The following is a 21,402-nucleotide window of genomic DNA, read 5'->3' as shown; positions in this document are numbered from 1 at the left end:
TGTACTATGACATGGTAACTCCATCTTAGTTGATAGGTCGTTGTGAAAAGACAGTGACTAGTGGTCCTTTGGGGTCTAGAATGGGTACATCTACTGAGAGAGAGAGAGAGAGAGAGAGAGAGAGAGAGAGAGAGAGAGAGAGAAAAGAAGAAGAAGAAGGAGGAGGAGGAGGAGGAGGAGGAGGAGGAGGAGGAGGAGGAAGAAGAAGAAGAAGAAGAAGAAGAAGAAGAAGAAGAAGAAGAAGAAGAAGAAGAAGAAGAAGAAGAAGAAGAAGAAGAAGAAGAAGAAGAATTTCACTAAGGTCTAAACAGAGCTCCTTGTCCTATTTTCTCACTCATTATCAAAGCCCACTGTCTCTCCAGCAAAGGAAGTCATTCGTTCCAGGCTCCCAGCATCAAAGGAGCCGAGTTAGGCACATGTTGTTGGAAAGGGCATCATTGCTTCCTCATGCTTGCTGCCTGTGGGCTGTCTCATGAGCATGTGCTTAAAGCACTTTGCCTGACATGTCACGCCCAAAAGCAGGCCAACACCATCAGTTTTATGGCTGATCTTTGCACACTGTTAACAAATGTTGTGAAGTCCAGGAACTCCACTGTTAAAAAGCTGTCAGAATTCACTGGCCTCTAATATCTCCTCCTCAAAGAGGAGAGGAGTTAATGAGCTTCCATCCGCCCAGGTTCTGAAAACTTCATTTTGAAGTTATAGACCCTAATAAAGGCATATTAGCACCTAGCTGATACATGAAGCGTGGCTTTTAGCAGTTGAAATTGCACACCTTCCTGTCAGCCTGGGACCAGGTGGTTTATTCTCGTAATTGAAGGTCTTAAAGAGTCTTAAAACATACCATAACCTTTTGTTTTATTTCAGATGTTCTTTGTTCAGCCTTAACTACCTGGTGAAACTCAGGCTTTGGCATTCACTTTTATGTAAAAAAAAAAAAAAAAAAAGACCTTGTTTTCTAGAATAAATGGCAAGTACTATTAAGTATCTGATTTTTCCCCCTCCAAGATATCTCCACCTCAAAAAGAAAAACAAAAACCATACACAGCCACCTGAGTTCCTGCAGAGGATGTCTCGGGGACAGCAATTACAAATGCTGTGAAATACAGTAAAGGGCCCATGATGACACTAAGCAATTGACTTCTATGAACCATCATTCAACATGTGACAGTGGCCTGGCCCTTCAGAAATCCATGAACACTTCAGAAAAGGTTTCTGAGTGTAAAGACTTCACCGTAGGGTAATCATATCAGGGAATAGAGAAGCCAAGGTCTAGCTATAATAAATGCTTTGCATGAAGTTGAATTGCACTATTTAGAAACCACTCTTAACCATGTTTAGGATGGGCCAGCCTTGGTGCTAAACATGTAATATGTGTTGAGTTGTTTGTACCTTAAAAGAAACCCAAGTAACTGTGTAGTTGTCATTCCACACTCATTTTCTGTTACTGAATAACAAATTGCCACAGACTTGATGGCTGAAGCAATGCAAATTTATCACCTCATGATTTCCTCAGGTCACGAAACTAGGACATTTTAGCAGAAGTTTCAGCTCAAGGTTGCCATTAAAGACTGAACTCAAGTGTCATCTGTCTGCATGTGACAGGTTGTCAAGGGTACAATAGTGTCTGCTTCCACACTATGTGACTGATGTTCCCATCTCCCCCCCAAATTATTTTCACTTTCAACAGAAACTTGGAATCTTTAAAGACTGGAGTTTTGTTTTCATTTTTCAAAAAGGCAAGAACTGTAGTGCTGCAACTGTGAGCCAGACTATTCATATTTGAATGCTCCCCCAACCATGAGCTAGAGTGTTCATATATGAATATGTCCCTCTAATTGTGAGCCAGAGTATTGATATATGAATGTATTCCTGCAACCATAACCTAAAAGTGTGCCTATATGAATGTTCCCCTGCAACCATGGCCTAGAGTGCCCATATGTAAATATGCCCCTGTACCACCTATTGGGGCATAGCACCATGGTGCCACAGATGGAATCATACCTCCATCTGTCCTAGCCAGAAGTCCTCACAGTCCTTTTCACTCCTTCAAAGAGAAGACAGCCAGCCAGTGGCCCCACACCTTCTTGATGATGGCTCAGAAACTTGCTAGTTTCCCTGTATCCAAACAAGTTTAAAACTAACCATGGTGCACTTCACAATTCTGTCATCACCAAAATTCTGAGTCTCCCAGGTCACCTATGGTAACTTGCCATTCTCTACCAATTCCTCTTCATGCCAATGCCATGCCCTCCATTTGATCTCATTTAATTAGGATAATAATTTCGGAATCCTTCTCTGACAACCATCTCCTATTAGTCCCATTCCAACAATTCTTCTAACACCCTCTGTTGCACCTTCTGAGCTGCAGTGAAGACCTAAAGTTAAGGTTCAATATAACATGTTTCCCTGACATCTGGAAACACCCTGAAGACCCCTGAATGGCCTCGGCACATTGCTCCCCTCCTGACTCTCCACCTACAGACTAAATCCTCCAGTCAAACAGTCTTCAATATTGTGAGGCAGAGGAACAGCTCCTGGTTTCTTCTGAGAAGCACGAGTTGGGTTCTGTGAATCTACAGAATTAGATTCTACAAGCCAATAACATACCCTCATGATCATGGCCACTGCTACCATCCTGAAACCTTATTGTCTACCTGCTACAATCCCAGATGGTTTGTTCTACTCCAGAGTACAACCTGAGTCTTCCTGCCTTGGGATAGGAGTGTATGAGATGGACAAACTGCCATTAGTCTCATCTGTCCAGTGGATGAGCATCTTACAAGGTCCTTCAGCATTCTCCTTACCCCAGGTCACAGATCCCTTCCTCACCAACTGGGTGAAGAGAAGACATTTCAACACCAGCCTTGGGAATGACCCTAGGTTGCATGATTCATCATTGCAACTATCATGCAAATACTTCTGCCTTCTTGACCCTAATTTCCACCATCATACACCCATGGAAAGTACAGTTGATTATTTTCACCTATCTATCTATCACACATCTACTATAAGAACTGTACTGAAGACAAAGGAATGCCATACTCCTTGACCTCACTATAAAAGTCATGGCCATAAGTTTTAAGTGAGTGTCAAATATTATCTATAGCCTTTTCATACCCAATATTAATTCCCTTCTGTCTGAGATTAGTGCCTTCCCCCCATAGCCTATAATCCCCAAGCCCCTTACATGCTAGTTTACTATATGGCTCTCTTTCTGGTTCCTTGTACCAACTAAAAGTGTTCCTACCTCTGGGTCTTCCAACACACTACACTTGGTGTAGATGAATTTCTAAATGGTCTTATTAAATAAAAAAAAAACATGGAGCCAGAAATTTGGGTTAAAGCCTTAGAGAGAACAGGGAAATACAGAAAGCCACAGCTAACCTCACCTCACCAACTCGGCAGCTTCCAAAGAGAACGACTTCCTGTCTGCCCAGGTTTATCTGCCTTACTTTTCTGCCCTTTCATTGACTCTTAGCCCAGCTACCTCACTTCGTTTTCCTACACAGTTCTGTCACTGTCTGTCTACCTGCAGGTCTCTATGGTTGGTACTGGGATTAAAGGCGTGTGTCACCACACTTGGCTCTGTTCCCTAGTATGGCCTCGAACACACAGAGATCCTGCCTGCTAAGGGATTAAGGGCGTGTGCTGTCTCACTTCTTTTTTTACTTAAAATGGCTGGCCTTTTCCCCCTGATCTCCAGGCAAGCTTTATTTATTAACGTACAAATAAAATATCACCACATTCCAGCACACATAAAATATCACCACAACTCTACTCAGAAAATACTTCCTGGAAATATTAATGAAAGAAGACCTTCTCTGGCCATGGCAGCTGTTAAAGCCCCCAGTAGGCATTTCATTTGATTACATCATCCTCGGTCACTGTTTCAAATCACTATCTGAAATACGCTGTTGGCTCTGAAATAGTTTGCCCTATCCCTATGGAAATTTACAGAACTTAGATGTTTTACATCATTCTATGCCACAAGTTCAAAACAATTCCAGCAATGTAATAGGTGCTCAATTAATACTTATCAATTTGAAAACTATACATTAATTTTCATGTAGATGCTTAAATGAATAGAATTGCTAATATTTCACATCATATCACAGCAATACAGTTTTATTCCTTAAAATGGATGTTTTTATAATCTTAATCATTTACTACTTAATAAGACTTCATTTAAACAACTCACCAATCTATATATTACTGATTTTTTTTTTAAAAAATCATCATAAGAAAGAATTTTGAGTCCAGGCTTTTAATCACTATCTGGAAAACTAGATGTATCTGATATCTCTAGTCATGCTTACTATGGTAATTTGGTTTAATGATGGTTGGCACGTTCATAATAAGAGAAAATAAAGTTTTCAAAACCAAATTATATTTCTTTAAGATTTTGGTCTCGTGTTATCTGCAGCTGACATTCTTAGCTCTCTAGCTTCCTTATGCTACTTTGAGCTGATTAACACCATATGCACACCCCATATTCCAATACATTCCAATCAAGCCACCATCCATCAGCAAGTGCAAGGGAGACTGTGGCAGGAAACAGTCTTGGAGGTGACATGGTAGAGCAATTGCTTAGCATCCACAACACCCTAGCTTCAATCCCCAGCACCACACACACACACACACACACATACACGGGGGGGGGGGGGGGGGGGGGGGGGACAGAGACAGAGACAGAGAGACAGAGAGACACAGAGACAGAGACAGAGAGAGAAATGAAAATAATTTATGCAAGCTAGTTCACTCTGTTAGGTAGGACCAGTCATTCTGGCAGCTGTGGAGTAAAGGAAAAGGTCAGTGTCCTGACCTGCAGCAGACTGTCATCCATGAATTTACACAGTTGTTGCAACAATGATTTGTCTTATATTCCTACCCCTGCCATGTCCCAGATCCATGTATCACTGATTACAGGGATGGAGACTCAGCTCCACACCGTCTCTGGGGGAGGAAAAACTGAGGAGGAGTTTTTCAGAGAGCTCCACTCAAGCAAACATAGGATTTCCAGCTTTGACCCAGAAAAGAATTTTAGGACAATTCAGGATAAAGCAGAGCTGAGTTTATTAAAAAGAGATTTGATACAGATTTTAAGCACAGGGGTTAAAAGAGAGAGGTGCTTTGGAAGATGAAAAATACACTCCAAGTACGCATGTGGGCATCTCTAAGAGACAGTCAGAGTTAAGTCTTAGCAGTAAATAGATATGCCATTTGGTTGCTCTCCTTACACCTTAGGAGGTTGCTAGGAAACCCACTCCCTCTCTCTGATAAGTGAGATTATGGGATGGCTCTGGAGATGCTTTGGATGGAATTTACAATCTGATAAGTAAAACCAGAAGCCACCTGAATTGCATGGGTGTTTAGGACGCATCTTTTACTGCAAATAAGGTTTCTGGTGAGATTTCTAGAAAAGTGTAGGTTTATAGTGGAGAGAAAAGAAAGGCTTAGAGCAAATGTTAATTGCTTAAGACTTCTTGATTCTCATGTGAGAGGCGCCTAGTAGAACCTGGAGTGAGAAGCTCCTTTTCTTTCTCATGTCTATAATTTTCCATCCTTCTATCCTACCTCACACAGATCCTTCAAGTCAGTGTGTATCAGACATGACATCTTGTTTGTAAATGCCTGGTAAGGAGAATGATTGTTCCCATTCAGACTTTAATTCCAAGATGCCTTAATGAACGAAAGTAGGTGCTACATGTTACTTTTCACAGCATGGGCGTTTACCTAAAGATAGGTAAATTCCTCGAGGTTTCCTTAGTGAATATGGAGAGAGAAAAGAAACTAACAAACAGGTAGAAATAGATCTTTGTCAAAGAGAAAGGAATTTGGTTCTTGCTCTCTGTTTCCCACATGTAATCTCTACAGCTGTGGTGCTAGCAAATGCTCTGTGTGGTCAAGAGAATGACTGACGACATCATGCTTTCAGTTTCAAATGACTGGGTTTATTAAGTCTATAGCAAGGAAAGGAAAAGAATAGATATCAGACAAAGAGAATCAATGGTGGATAGAAAAGCATCATCAGATCAGGCATGCACAACATCCGGCAGAGACTGCTGGGGTAGCTCAGTTGAAAGAAAACAAAATGTAGCATCATCAAATCTGAGCTTATAAACACCAAGCAGAAATGGAGAGAGGTGGCATGGGGCAGTCAGCCGGAGCTTCCATTCAGTGCTGTGGGTGGAACAGAGCAGTCTATACAGAGCTGCGCTCCAGCCTTCCCAGCACCATTGTGGGCATTTGACATTACTGGAAAAACAATAGTAACCTAAGTTGGGAACTGGGTCACCTTCCAGCTGCTTGCAAGAACACATGTTTTCACTCTGTGTACTTTTCCTGCTCTTCTCCTCCCACCCCATCGCAGAGTTGGAGCAGACAAGCACATCCCCACGCAAGGAGTCTCCAGAGATGCTTTGAGACAAATCCAGCCAGGTCTGAAATGGGACGGGGGAGGGAGGGGAAATCCTATTTTCAGAGCTAGCTTCTAGGTGAGCTCAAACAACACACAACAGTTTGCCCATATAATGTACACTACAGAAAGTATCCAATAAACTCAGGAATGAGAACATCAAGGTCTCAACTCAGACACTCAGACACTCTGACAATGGTTGCTTAAAAGTTTCAGCTGAGAAGCACAGTTGCCAAGGCAGCAATGGGCACCAGGCTCTTCAAAACCATAAAAACCCTTGAATTGAGGCAGTATTCAATTAAAAAGCACATTGGCCCTGGGCAAAAGTAACTTCTGAGTCTCACTTCCTGCCGGTTCCACTTCTGTCTGCTGCTCATGTATTCCTTGTTCATCTTAGAAGGCCCAACCCAGGAGACTCTGTGAGGTCATGGGTTATTTTCTGCCTTGAATCTACTTTTACATGCAATCCATTGTCCTGTAATTTAAGGTTCTCTCTGAAATTATCTTGTTTAAAGCAGAAAAGGCCTTGTTCCTTTCCATACACATCACAGTGTCTGGAACCTTGCTTGGCCACATAAGGTATGTTGTAAATGCTTGAACTTATTACCAAAAGTCTTGAATGCTAAGTTGCTCACAAGCTGTTCCCTGGATTTTCAAAATCTAGTTCATGCTCATACAATCATGTCCAAAGTAACCAATAGGCAAGCTGCAATGAAAAGAGTAACATGGCTCATCTCCTCAAAGGGGTTGAATTAGCAAAGTCATAACAAAGCCCAGTAATCTCACTCTGAAGTTAAGACCACGTGTTCCGATGATGTCAGAGGCTTTGCTAGAGGCCCTCTTCCTCTTTTCCCACTACCTGGCTCTAAAGACAATCAAACGCCTTCACCCTACCCACCCTGGAAGCCTACTGACTGCTTTTCTAGTGGCAGGGATCATCTCTGACCATGACCATTCCCAGCTGCAAGCCTTGCTCATGGAACCCAACAGTTAGGAGAATGGTTTACCTCCTGTGGGGAGAAAGCAAGCACCCAAATTCAAAGCATGATATGCAATAATGGCTATCCAATAGGCTGTAGGAGGCATCGGGCTGTAATGGGTGGTGACGTGTCTTTAGCCCCTAGATAGGTCCTAAATAGCTTCAGATAATGTTACTGTTTTCAGTCTTGATTAAGTTGCCTTTATCTTTTATATCTTTTTTTATTTCATATGTGTGGATGTGTGTGTAGTGGTGTATATGTGTGTATAGTGTGTATGTGCATGAGTTGTGTGTATAGTGTGTGTATATGTATGTATCGTGTGTGTATTTGTATGTAGTGTGTGTGTTGTGTGTTACGTGTGTGTATGGGGGGAGTGTGGGAGCACATTTGAAGACAAGAGGATAATTTATAGGTGTCAGTCTCCCCTTCAAACTCAGGTGGTCAAGCTTGATGACAAACATCTTTACCTGCTGAGCCATGTGGCAAACCCTAATTATCCTTTCTTGGTCTCTTTGTTGATTTATTTTGCTCTGATAGTTCTTATCATTTTGTTCTCTGGGAGCTTTTCTGGTCTTTGCCATCCTCCCCAATTACAAGTCCTTCACCAGATGGTTTGAGAATTTGAAGCCCATTCCACCCACTTTCTGAGGTTGAGATGGTAATAGTAGAGAGATCATGGCTGGCCCCTTCCTGCTACACTGATTCTCACCTGAGAAAGGCAGCATGTGGATACAATTCATCTTCATATCCTCATATGTGAACTGCTCTGGAGTCACTCTGTACCTTTAAAAGACACATGACTGTGAAACAAAGAACTAAAAATCAAAATAGTATTCACAAGCTCTTCTTTGAAATTCTGGTTAAAACTCCAGTCAGATGATGGTATAGATTTAAATTTACTGGATGAAATAAAGTAATAAGGCTGGGAAATTCTGTGTGGGTACCAATTATCTCCACTCTTTCAAGCTCTCCTCCCCAGTCATTTCCTTTCACCATTACTATAGATAATTGAGAAATGAAATATGCAAATACTGTTACCTCATTTAAAAAAAAAAAAAAACTTGTAACTAAGACGTTATGACAAGGAGAGGAATGTCCTCCAGCATTCTTGTTCTCAAATACCACCCATTTTTACCCAGATACTCGGTCAAGAATGAGATTTGTCACCCTTCTGTTTGCTGTCTCAGTCCACATGCCACTGAAGGATGAGAAGATGAGATTTGGGTCTCATATCAATAGTAAGACCTAACTCTATGCTGATTCCCAAAGAAAAACTTGAACCCAATACAAGCGAGACTGTTGACAAGTCAACATAAATCTCTACTTGATAGACTGGTTCCTATCTCTGACATTTTGGTGGTCCCCCATGACTGTTTATATTGCCACACTGTCTCTCTTTGCTTCTTCCAGTAAGTAAACTGGGACTGAAAGCTTCTGAACTGTAGTTAAATACATGTATCCCCTTCATAAATGTTCTTCGTTACATCAAGTTTGGCCTTCTCCAGAGAACCAAATGAATAAACAAACACAACTGCTAAGTTGGAATTTGCTGAGCTGAAAGTGCACGTCCATCATGATTTCTCTTTAGTCCCTCCTCCACTCAAGGGCATCCAAGGAGAAGCTGATGGGCAGTGAGCCTGTGCCTTACACACATACAGGAGAGATCAAGCATAGTTCCTGACCATCACAATAAATAATCTAGTCTGGATTTAGTTCACTTACACCCGTGTGTGGCAGCATACCAGTATGTGTCTACATTATATTAGAAGTTATATAACACTGTAAAATATGATACAGGGTTTCAGACAAGCGACTTCTGTTTCAGACCCACCTATGTTCACAGAGAGTCACTTTGCCTGTCATCCCCCAAATCCTCTTCCAATTCTAATCTTTCAATTGATTCTACCCACATCCCATGGAAAGCATAGCTTGACTTTACAGTATGACTCCACCTGCCCACCCTACAACTAGGTGGATCAATTTTGAACACTTAACCAATAAAAGTAACCCATAAACCACATAAACCATGGGAAGCCAATTACCATCATCCTCTCTACGTCTCTGTCTCTCTTTCTGTCTCTCTGTCTCTCTCTGTGTCTCTCTCTCTGTCTCTCTCTGTGTCTCTCTCTGTCTCTCTCTCTCTCTCTCTCTCTCTCTCTCTCTCTCTCTCTTCTCTCCTTCAGCCCTATTCTTGCATTGTGCTGGGTTTTTGTTTTTGTTTTTTTTTTAAATCAACTGACCCAAGCTAGAGTTATCTGGAAAAAGATAAACTTAATTGAAAAAGTGCCTCATAGAAAGCAAACTAGAACAGATTGAGACTATAATGGGAAGAGACTCTGTGAATTCATGTCTATCAAGGCGAGCCAGTTACAAAGGAGAATACAGCCTGTTAGACCCTGCACTTGCCTCAAATTCTTCTGCTTTCTGTAGACGCACCTCTGCCATGTGACTTTACAGGTGATCTAAGTAAAGTTTACTCTGTCTATTGAGTCTAGACTGGTACTATAAGTTGCTTTGGTCATGTGACACTTTTTAAGTTGGGATGTATTCATCTCATGATACTGTTTTGTCACTAGGGCTCACAAAAACATCAGGCTAAACCACTTGTGGTGGTTCAAAAAGGACGGCCTCAACAGACTCATGTGTTTGAATGCTTGGCCCATAGGGAGAGGCACTTTTAGGAGGCATGGCCTTGTTGGAGGAAGTGTGTCACTGTGGGGGTGGGCTTTGAGGTCTCATATGCTCAAGCTATGCCCAGTGTGGAACACAGCCTCCTGCTGCTGCCTGTGGATTAAGCCTGTAGAACTCTCAGCTCCTTCTCCAACACCATGTCTGCCTGCATGCCGCCATGCTTCTCGCCATGAAAACAATGGATTAACCTCTGAAACTATAAGCTAGCTCCAATTAAATGTTTCCCTTTATAAGAGTTGCCATGGTCATGGTGTTTCTTTACAGCAATAGAAACCCTAAGATAAGATATACCACCAGAAGACAAGAAACCAGGAAGAGCAAATATGTATTATTCAGCAGAGGCTCCCCAACCAGCCAGCCCACCAGCTACCGGGCAACCTTATAAGACCAGAACAGGCTAGCCAGACCAGTGCCCCAAAGATCAGCAATGCCAATATGGACCAGAGAACCTGACAGTTACTCCATTAAGTCGTGAGAAGTAAAGGTTTACTTTTTAGATGTTTCAGTCTTTGCATTTGTTTTGTTGAGGTCACATGCGACAGGCATTTTTCATTCACTCCATGTGCTTCCTATTCAGAGATGATATTTCTACCCCTATCTGTTGGCCTGACACTTTCTTATCACATACGTATGTATATTACTAACACAGACCACCCCAATCCAGATGAGGACTCTTTCCGACACTGCTCCAGGTACTAGCACATAGAAGCTCCTGTTTCTTCTGAACCAAACTCAACATTATTACTGCCTAAGGTTTAGGCTTAGAGTAAGAATTGGGTGGCGGCAGTGACAGGGGCAGGTGGGGGACACACAGAAGGAGGACATGGGAGGAAGGGAGAAGATGAAGAAGAGGGGGAACGAAGGAAAGAAGGAACAAAGGAAAAAGAGGGAAGGAATGGAGGGAGTAGGGGAGGGCAGGCAGGCAGGCAGCCAAGAGATGCAGGGAAATCCCTTTTCATGGCCTTAGGTGAAGTAGATCTAAGCACATCTATAGATTCTCAGACTTCACGGTTACTATGAGTTTGAGGTAGTTCGAGTTGGATTTCTGGCTCACATCTCAATCTGTTCAGGCTTCTCTCTTTAATCTGTTTTAATCTGTTTACAACACAGATGACTTCTGTCCCCTCTAAGCACAGACTCATGAGGTCTCCTTGTCTCTCTGTTAGATGACCAAGGCATTATCTACAGTATCATGGCAGCATCAGATGCCGATGAACAGAGGCCTTGGGTTGGCTTCATTAGTAACCAGTAAGTTATTCCTATTATTAACAGGGAAGGTTGTTTTTTTTTTTTCAGAGAACAACACTGAGAAAAGAATAAATTACAAAAGTAACCACTCTTTTCTCTAACGTCCCAGAAATCTGCTGTGTCGACAAGAAACACCCATGGTGTCTAGCCATCGCTTGGTGTGTAGTGATCTTTAGGACACAGAAGTTGGTTTGTCTTGCTTTTGACACTGCCATTTGAAAACTACATTTCCTATTAAAGATAAGAGCAGACGTTTGCTGCTTTGCTGCCTAACGTTTGCTCCACTCCTCTTGTTACTAAATGTTTCTTCCATTTAAGGAGTTTCCTCCGGACATAGTCTGAGGAGCAAGCAAATGGCCCAGTTAAGTCACTCAACTGCCTCCCCGGAAATGCCAGTATTGAATAGTCACAAAGGGACCAGAAATGTGCGTGTCGTCTCTTCTTTCCCCTCATCCTCATAAAACCTTCAGTTTCTACAGCCCCACAAAAGGTTCCTATTGGTTCCTTCAGCAATCTCATCGCTTCCTAATAAATTCCTTTTACTAGCAAGGTTCAGAATCAAATTCTGGTGCTTCCTGCAAACAACCTCTCAACAGTACTAGTCTATATGCCCAATAATGATGTCATCTTTCCGGAGGACAGAGTAGAAGTATCTGGAGGCTGTATTAGTCATGACACCAATGCCACCACCACATACCCTGACACCACTGTAAATCCCTGCAGCTAGTTCTGATTTACAGAATGGGAAGTAACGATTTTCATCATCTCCAAACCCAGGCTTCTAAAAAGTGGGTGTGCTCTGTACCCTATTTCTGACTACATAGTAGACTAGATGTCTGCTCTCAGGTGACCTCAGATGCCACATGTTGTGTGGTGATATTGTGTTCCCCAAAATACTGTGCACCCTAATAAATTTAACTGGGGTCAGAGAACAGGACAGCCACTAGATACAGAGGCTAGAAAACTGTGGCACTCACACCTTTAATCCTAGCATTCCAGAGGCAGAAATCCCTCAATCTCTGTGAGTTCAAAGCCACATTCGAAACAGCCAGGCATGGTGACACACACCTTTAGTCCCAAGAAATGAGCCTTTAATCCCAGGGAGTGATGGCAGAAAGCAGAAAGGTATATAAGGCATGAAGACCAGAAACTAAGAAGCATTTGGCTGGTTAAGCTTTCAGGCTTGGAGCAGCACAGTTCAGCTGAGATTCATCTGGATGAGGACTCGGAGGCTTCCAGTCTGAGGAAACAGAATCAGGTGAGGAACTGGCCAGGTGAGGTGGCTGTGGCTTGCTCTGCTTCTCTGATCTTCCAGCATTCACCCCAAGAACTGGCCTCAGGTTTGTTTTTATTAATAAGACCTTTTAAGATTCATGCTACAATGTTGAAAATGGTAGCACCTTCTTCAGTATGGGTGCTTGAAAGGCAGTGTGTACAACTTCTTACCATCTTCCCTTCTGTGACTACTGGGTCCACCACCTCCTAGGCTTTCTGAGAACTGTTCATTGTACTGAGGCACAGGAATTCCAGACGTTATCTGGGGTAACAGCTGGCAGTACTTTAATGCAAACTCCAGCCAACACAAGCAGAAAGCAAGAGAGTCCGACGGTCAGCATTGTGGAGGCTGAAACAACTGGAAAAAGTCTATTTGGCAGGGGCATAAGTCACCCAGCACTCACAGCAGGGATCCAGCTGTCCCTCAGCCAGACGCTGACCCTCTCCCAACCCCCCCCCCCCACCCCACTCCCTCCTCACCAGTCAAGAAGGACATTTTCTGTCTCCTTGGTTAGAGAACACAGGGCTAGAGATGAATTAAGTCCTGAGGTTAGTGTTGTCTCACAAATGACATCATGGAGAAATCTTAACACCTCTTCCTTCAAAGGGACCCTGGGTGAGAAAGACCCCAAGTGCACAGGCGCAAAGAAACAACTGATATGTCCTGTGAGACACACTAATTGGAAATGCAGGAGGGTTATGGTCCTGATTAATGAGCATGCATTGAGATCTGTCTTCAAGGTTCTGAATTTTCCACAACTCACCCTATCATCTGTATTAATTTAAATATTTCTCCTGGCCTTTTTCCTTGTAGTTCTTTTAATAATAATCAATTATCCTATAAGCAATAGGCAGCCTGGGGAAGAATATATGCATATGCATGTGTGTGTGTGTGTGTGTGTGTGTGTGTGTGTGTGTGTGTGTGTGCGCGCACGTGCGCATGTATGATCAATAACACTTTTTCAACATGACCCCCAGGCGGGACCCCCCCAGGCTCCAGCCACATTCTTTGGCCTTGCTTGAAGGATGCCTGTTGGAAGGAAATAAATTACCTATCTCAAACCACAGCTCTACAGTATCCCTATACAAATGCACAGCAGCCCATGTCTACAACTCTGCCTGGGAAATGCTGCTGTACTGCTGACATTATGAAAGAATATAAGAAACCCCGAAGCAAAAGCTCACAGTGTTCTGGATGGTGGTGCTGTGCTGTGAAATATAATATTTGTTTACCTAAGTAAAAATGTGTTACATTTGTTTGTATTACAGAATAGATGTTTAACTATGTAAAGATGTGTTGCATTTGTCTGCCTAAGGCACCTGATTGGTCCAATAAAAAGTTGAATGGCCAATAGCTAAGCAGTAGAGGGATAGGCAGGGCTGGTGGGCAGGGAGAATAAGTAGGAGGGGGAATCTAGGCTAGAAAGAGAATGAGAGGGAGAGAGAGAGAGAGATGCTTGGGGCCAATCAGCCCGACACAGAGAAGGCAGGAAAGTAGGACGTACAGAATGAAAGAAAAGTAAAATGCCAGGAGGAAAAACATAGATGAAACAAACAGGTTAAATTCAGTTATTAGAGCTAGTGGGATGAGCATAAGATAAGGCTGAGCATTCATAATTAATAATAAGTCTCCATGTCATGATTCAAGGGCTGTCTATCTGAGAAAGCCAGTTACAGGGCTACTCAGGGCATCTGCTGCCATCATCATGTGACCACATGACAGCTGTCCTAAGGTTCATGTCCTCTTATCATCATATTGGTTATTACTGGCTGGTGTGTCCCACATGGAACCTACCTCTTCCAGTTTTCCCAACTATGAAACAAGAAAAGAGAGAGACCCCTGGCTAGTTGGCTGTGCTCCATGAATCCAGTGTGCTTTCATGTGTATTAGAATCTATATAAAAAGAAAAACATCTCCGTGTTGGACCAGTTGGAAGTGTGATGCTTTGCTCAAGTCCATGCAGTTTTATGCAGCCTTGATGCAGAGGATGGGGACATTTCTGTAAGGTTCTCACTGTCCTCCATGCCCCAGTTTCCTTTGTAAGCCAACACTCCTCAGTTTTGAAGGGTTCTTTTAGAATTATTTTGGGTCATTACAAACACCACCACCACCACCCCCCACATGCCAGCCTTCCCTCCAAAGATAGGCTCTGAAAAGACGTTCCTGTGAGCCCATTACCTCAGCCTTCCTTCCTGGATTACTGGAATGGCCACATTTATATTCATGGTCTCTCTCACACGTTGCCTCTAAAGTCTTGGCAAATATTTGTCTTCTCCAGGTAGGTAGTGTGGGTTGAAGCTTTTGTTTTTCTCCACTCCTGCTTCATAAAGTGAAGCAACTGGTTGGTTGGACTCCTACAGACCTAAGGATTGACAAGCTCTGTAACACCTATTCCTATCAACACGGAAGCCCGTATTTGCCACGTTACTTCTTTTTGAGCGTAGTATTTAGAATTACTTGAGACATTTTGTAGCAAGGTTATTAAAAACATGCAAAGGTAAGGTGGCTTAACTGTGTGCGACTATGTGTTTGATTTTGAACAGATCTTAAGATATCAGGCTCTTAGGGGAGCTTAAGAAATATTATCTGCTGATATCTTTGATGATTTTGAAGTAAATTACACAGTCTAAGAACAAAATGTAAATTCTTGTCCCCTGGATGCCATAATGTCTCCTTTTAAGCCACCTTGTCAAGATCCATTTATAATCTTCCTAACCAGGTTCATAATTCTCTTTCTGCTCAGAGGTTTCCTAGCCATTGGAGACCATAAATAAAAGCACGTCAAGATAACCATTTGAAAACAGATTTCTGCTATGAAAGCTTCTTGGATAATGCCCAGTATGCTCATTCCCAACTTTTATAAAGCGTTCTTTTCTTTCTCAAAACCCTCAAAGCCCCTGTTCACCTAATTGGTCAATGCCCTACACATTTTCCATTTTCTGACACAAACCTCCTTTGAAGCAATGAGGTTAAAAATCACAGACATTTTCTACTTCAATTCCCAATGTTACAGATCTATACACGGCTTAATGATATATAAGGTTTGAACACAAATCATTGGCAAACTGAGACCAAGAGTTTGAAAAGCCAAGGCCTCATCTTGGAGAATTTACCTTGCATTTAAGTTGTTAGTCAAAGGTACTCGGTTTGAAAGACCGCAACACAGACACACCCTGGTTTTCTTTGATCGTTTATGTCTAGCTGTCAATATCCTATGTGGAGGAAAGGTGGGAGGGAAGAAACAGAAGAGAGGGGAAATGGAAGGAACGCAGACTAGCTTTTCATCTCTGAGCCAACATACCTTGGCAAGACAACCAAAAGGAAAGACTTACTGGCTCATGGTTTTAGAATCTCAGCCAATCACAGAGGGGAAGGTGTGGCCGAGCAAGTCATAGTGGCCAGGAACTTGAGAAAGAGTGAGCTTCCTGGGTGGGGAGCAGGGCAGGGAGGAGAGCGGAGTAGGGGAGGCCGGCTTTTACCCTTTCATTTCATCTGTAATCTCTGCTCGTAGGCTGGCACTGTCGCTATTCAAGGCAGGACTTCTTCTTCTTCAGTTAACCCTCTCTAGAAATTCTCATAGAAACACCAGAGGTATTCTTCATTTGCTTCCTATTGCTGTGATAAATACCATGACCAAAAGCAACTTGGGAAGGAAAGGATTTATTTGACTTACAGATTACAGTCCATCAACAGAGGAAGCCGAGGCAGGAACTGAAGTAGAGACCATGGAGGATCACTGTATACTGGCTTGCTTTTTTATACAACTCAGAACTACCTGGCCACATCCACAGGATTCTGGGCCCTCCCATATCAATCATTAATCAAGAAAATGTCCTCCACATTTATCCACAGGACAGCCCAATGGAGGCATTTTCTCAGCTGAAGTCCTCTCTTCCAAGATGACCTTAGGTTATGTCAAGTTGAGAGGAAAAAAAAAAAAACCTAACACAATTAGTCTTTTAAGTGATACTCCATCAAATCAACCATCAAGACTGGCTGTCAAGAAGAGATAGAAGGAAAAATGACTAAGAGTAATGGAAAGGGAGAATGAAAGAATGGATGGTTATTGTCCAATTTGGCTGATGGAATTTGCTATCTTGCAGTGGGAGAGCTTGACAGCTTCTTGCCATTCCTGGTGGGTTCCCAGCACTACTCTAGGCCTTGGAACCCAAAGTGTAATATCTCTATAGGCCAATCCATCTCCTAACTCAGAACAATGGGCTCTGGATTTCCATACTTGTGAGAAGAGAAGTTGAACATTCTGGGTTCAAATATATACATACATGCATACACATATATACACACATGAAGTGTGTGTGTGTGTGTGTGTGTGTGTGTGTGTGTGTGTGTGTATTGCCCACAAATCTATTCTTCCCCACTCCTCTGTGTATAGAATAGGATCTTATAATCTAGAGTATGGGTCTTTAGCTGCACTGTGCTGATGATATAAAATTCAAGGCACTTAACTTCATTAAACTGTGGAGTTGGATAGTCAATATTCTGTTTGTCCATGTCTTTTCTGGTTATACAGAATAGCTTGAAACTATATTCAAAGAGAAGAATTCAGTTAGAAAAAAAAAAATCATTTGTTGGTAGTGTACTAGTGCTGAGTACTAAACTCAGTTTCCACAAACCAGGCAAGACTACATGCAGCATTCTGTCACACTGCTGTAATGGACAGCTGTTGTGAGATGCATAGGCTGAAGTTTTCACTCATGGTATGACGCCTGCAGGTCTCCCTGGAAGGCCCTTTTCTAGTGCAAAACACTGAGGACACAAACCTCTTTACGGAGAATATGATTTCTGACTGCACTCGGTTTCTCGCTGGGAATCCCTAGAAAGTGTTGAATAGAGACCTGACGAAATGCTCTGTGGGTGATCAAGGGACAGGCATGCATGTGCTGAAAGGACACTGACTCTCAACTCTCCCCTCGCCCCTCGCCAGCCTTACCGTATCAGCTGACTTTAACCCTACAATTCATTGCTCACACTGTTTTGAGTCAGTGGATATCGACGTGTTGGGCTCTGTATTTATTTTCATTTTAGAAAAGCAAATTTTCTGAACTCAACTTGAGCAGAAATCTTTTTTCTGTCACTTCCTGGCAGCCTACAGTAGGTTAAATCAACGTGTACCTTTTCAAAATTCAGTGTTCAACTGAAACTCTGAGCTTGGAAACTGTGCTCTGAGCACTGAAATTTCCAGAGCTGTAATACAACACACACTGACATTTAAATCCAAAAAAGATAATATTTCACGTGCTAAGAAAATTCATTTAAAATATAATTAAAGTATAATTTAAACTATATTACTGTAGCTTTCAGCTATAATGCTTCGAGGAGAAATAAAAAGTAACAGTCTCACTGAAGCAGAAAGCTAATTTTCAGCCTGAGTAAAGAATTTAAGAATCTAACTGAAGATATACATACAGATTTTGTAGATGTCAATAAATCCCAAATTATAAGAATATGTCCCTTTAACCACTAAAGCAACATATTCATAAAGATCTTCCCAATTATCTACTCTTCTCCCTCCACCCCCTTCTATCATTAAGCATCATATCAACTCATTTCCTGCCAGCAGCTATTTTCTGTCTGCCCTCCAGGCTGCTGATGTCAATCTCTACATGCAGAAGCAACTACACCTTAGATCTGGTTGAGCAACAGCAGGACCTCTGCTTGGAGCAGGGCAGAGAGTGTCAGAAGTGTGAATGCACACAGAGTAGATCACCAGAGGGATGCTGCTGTGGAAGAGAAAATTGCATGGTGAAAGGAAGCCAAGCGTTCAACCATCGCTGCCCACACCTTTTAAAAGCCAACCATTGTGAGCCTTGGGCCAAAGAAATCACAGGTGATACTTATTCTACCTCACTAGAAAGAAAACTGGGACAGAAAGGGGAGACTCAAGCACCAAGGAAACACCCATGTTTCACTTTGCCGTGCCCACATTCAAACCAGTCCTACTTCAGGATGTATTTGATCTTTTCATATCTTGGCTTGAAAATGCTTCCTTCCTCTTATTAGCATCTTTAAATTTTCACCAAGATGAGCAGTGCATCTTAAAAACTGCATTCTTTTCTCTGAGACTCTTGGGTATTAAAAAGTGTATCTTTCTCTCTAGCTGAAACTCTCGTGTCTTTTGGCCAACATGTTCCCATGCTGCTATTCCCAACCCACTGGTAGCCACCATTTGACTCTTTGCTTCTGTGAAATTGAATGTTCTCTATGCTACATACGAATCAAGTTACACAATGTTTGTCTTTCTGAGTCTGGCTTATTTCACTTAGCATGATATCCTCCGGGTTCATTCATTTAGTTAAGTGCCTTCTGTTCTCAAATAACAAAAATGTGAGAGGAGAAAACTAGATGAAGTATTACAGAAAGGGAGCTTCCTTCAGATTCACTAAAGGAATAGAACTGAGAGAAAGAGAGAGAAACGCATATGTAACATACAGAGACATATATAACACATAGAATATCATATATATATATTCTGTGTTATATTTTGTGTACATGTATATTTTATACACGTTATGATAGATTGATAGATAGATAGAGAGAGAGAGAGAGATAGATAGATAGATAGATAGATAGATGATAGATCATAAAAGAGGAGTCACCAGAATGACTTACACAATAGAGGTTGGATTGTCCAACAATGACAGTCTGCATGCTAGAAAGGCTGAGAACCCTGCTCAGTCCATAAAGCTGGGTGTTTCAGTGGTCCCAATCTGGTGCGGACAACTTGGATGATTCCTGGACAGTCACTGATCTCCAGACCACATTGGAAAGTCAAAGATCTTAGAGTCTGATGTCAGAAAAGGATGGTGGTGGTGGCGGCAGCAGGATAGATGCATTCAGGAGCAGAACATGGGCGAGCAATGCGGCTTTTTTTCTTGGATCATTGTATCTAGGAGAGAATCTTTTCCCCTCAACACTTCTCAGATGCCCTCACAGACCCACTCAGTGTTATGTCTTAGTCAATCCCAGATCTGTCAATCGGACGATCGAGATTAACCATGTGATGGTTAGCTCTAATTATCAACTTGATACAACCTAGACTTACCTGGGAAGAGTCTCCATGGGGGCATGCATACATCGGGTTGGCCTAGGGGCATCATTTGTGAGAAGTTGTCTTAATTGATGTGAGGAGCCCCAGCAGACTGTGGGCAGCACCATTCCTTAGGAACTGTATAAGAGAAATTATGCCGAGCACAAGTAAGCAAGCGAGTGAGCGAGCATGTGTCAACTCATTTCTCTCTCTGTTCTTGATTGTGAGTGTGATATAACTAGCTGCTTCAAGTCCCTCCTGCCTAACTTTCCCCAAAATAATGCACTACAATCTAGAATTGCTAGCTGAAATAACTTTGTCTCCTAAGTTGCCTTTTGTCAGGGTGCATTATCACAGCGATAGAAAGTAGCCTACCTGAAACTTGAAACACAGATGAGAGTGAGGGTCTCCTTTAACCTCAAATTCTTTAACATTCTGCGTGCCCACACAAATGTACTTTCTATAATTTGCTAACCCTCCAATCCAGTGCCTTTTCTTCTTTTGTATAGTGTGACAGGGATCTTTACTCCGGAATTGATATAAAATTAGTACTAAATTTTAAAAAATGGAAAAAGCAAAATGGGTACGTGAAGGAATGAAGGGGTAGGTGAGTGAATCATTCATCTGCAAGAATTTTGGATCTATTAAAGAACCTTTATGAAATGTCATCTCACCATCTATATTCTTGTGAACCACTAAAGTGACAGGGGAAATGAGGCCCCAAAATTTAGGCATCATTTTATACAAAAATATGTCAATGTTTATGCTATAGCATTTTGTCCAAGAATTAATACCCTCATGAAAAGTAAATGATAATTCCACAATTAAAATGCCACATAATAGTACTATAAAAGAAGTGTTGAATAACTCAAACACCATTAGGAAAAAGTACCCCACCAAAAAATGGGCTATTGAAGTCATACAAGGGAATTTTTCCTTCAAATATATGCTTCCTTGTTTAAAATACTCCCTTATGTTGAAAGCTATTCATCTTATCCACATAGTTCAACATTCTAGACATAAAACTTAGCTGTGTTCAATATAAGCCATTGTTGTAGAACGTTGTGTTCCAAGCATAATGGCATGACTGTTATTGTCTTAATTATGGCCATTGTAGCTGCCCATTCAAGACCCTATGAAGATCAGGCCTATTGACATTCCCTTACAGGAGGAGAGGACAGAGAGGGTCATTAGACTTCTTATAGCCACTCACCCCTTCAGGTTCCCTCCCAGCTGAGTGTATTTCTGTCTTGCCTGCACATGGGCTCCTAGACAATGAAAGGTTAGCTAAAATAAAGACTTGATCTACATAGATTTTGAGAGGTCATCTGCTGTGCTGGGCTGCGACTCATCAATAATGTTAACTATTTGGAATCACACATGCTCCCATTAATAAGCCCATTAAGCTCATTAGGTTATCAAGTAACAGCTTGAGTATAAAAGTTGGTTTCTTTGACTTGCCACTGGCACCCTACTGGGGGTGAATATACATTTGTTCATAGAAAAAAATAACACGACCATCATTTACTTTCTCTGTATGCCAATTGGGGGGAGGGTGTTCAACATCACACTTTAATCTAAGATTACTAAATTTTCAAGATATAGAAGAGCCAGCAATCAGTGAGTTTGCATACTGAGGTTGGCCTCCAAAAGATCCTGGAATGATGTAATAAAATCACATTAATAGTAATATGTTATATACTTATACCTCATATACTTTAATCTAATTTGTTCATGCAGA

This window comes from Onychomys torridus, chromosome 16, assembly GCF_903995425.1.
Source record: "Onychomys torridus chromosome 16, mOncTor1.1, whole genome shotgun sequence".
NCBI lineage: Eukaryota > Metazoa > Chordata > Mammalia > Rodentia > Cricetidae > Onychomys > Onychomys torridus.
Note: the sequence above shows the minus strand (reverse complement) of the source record.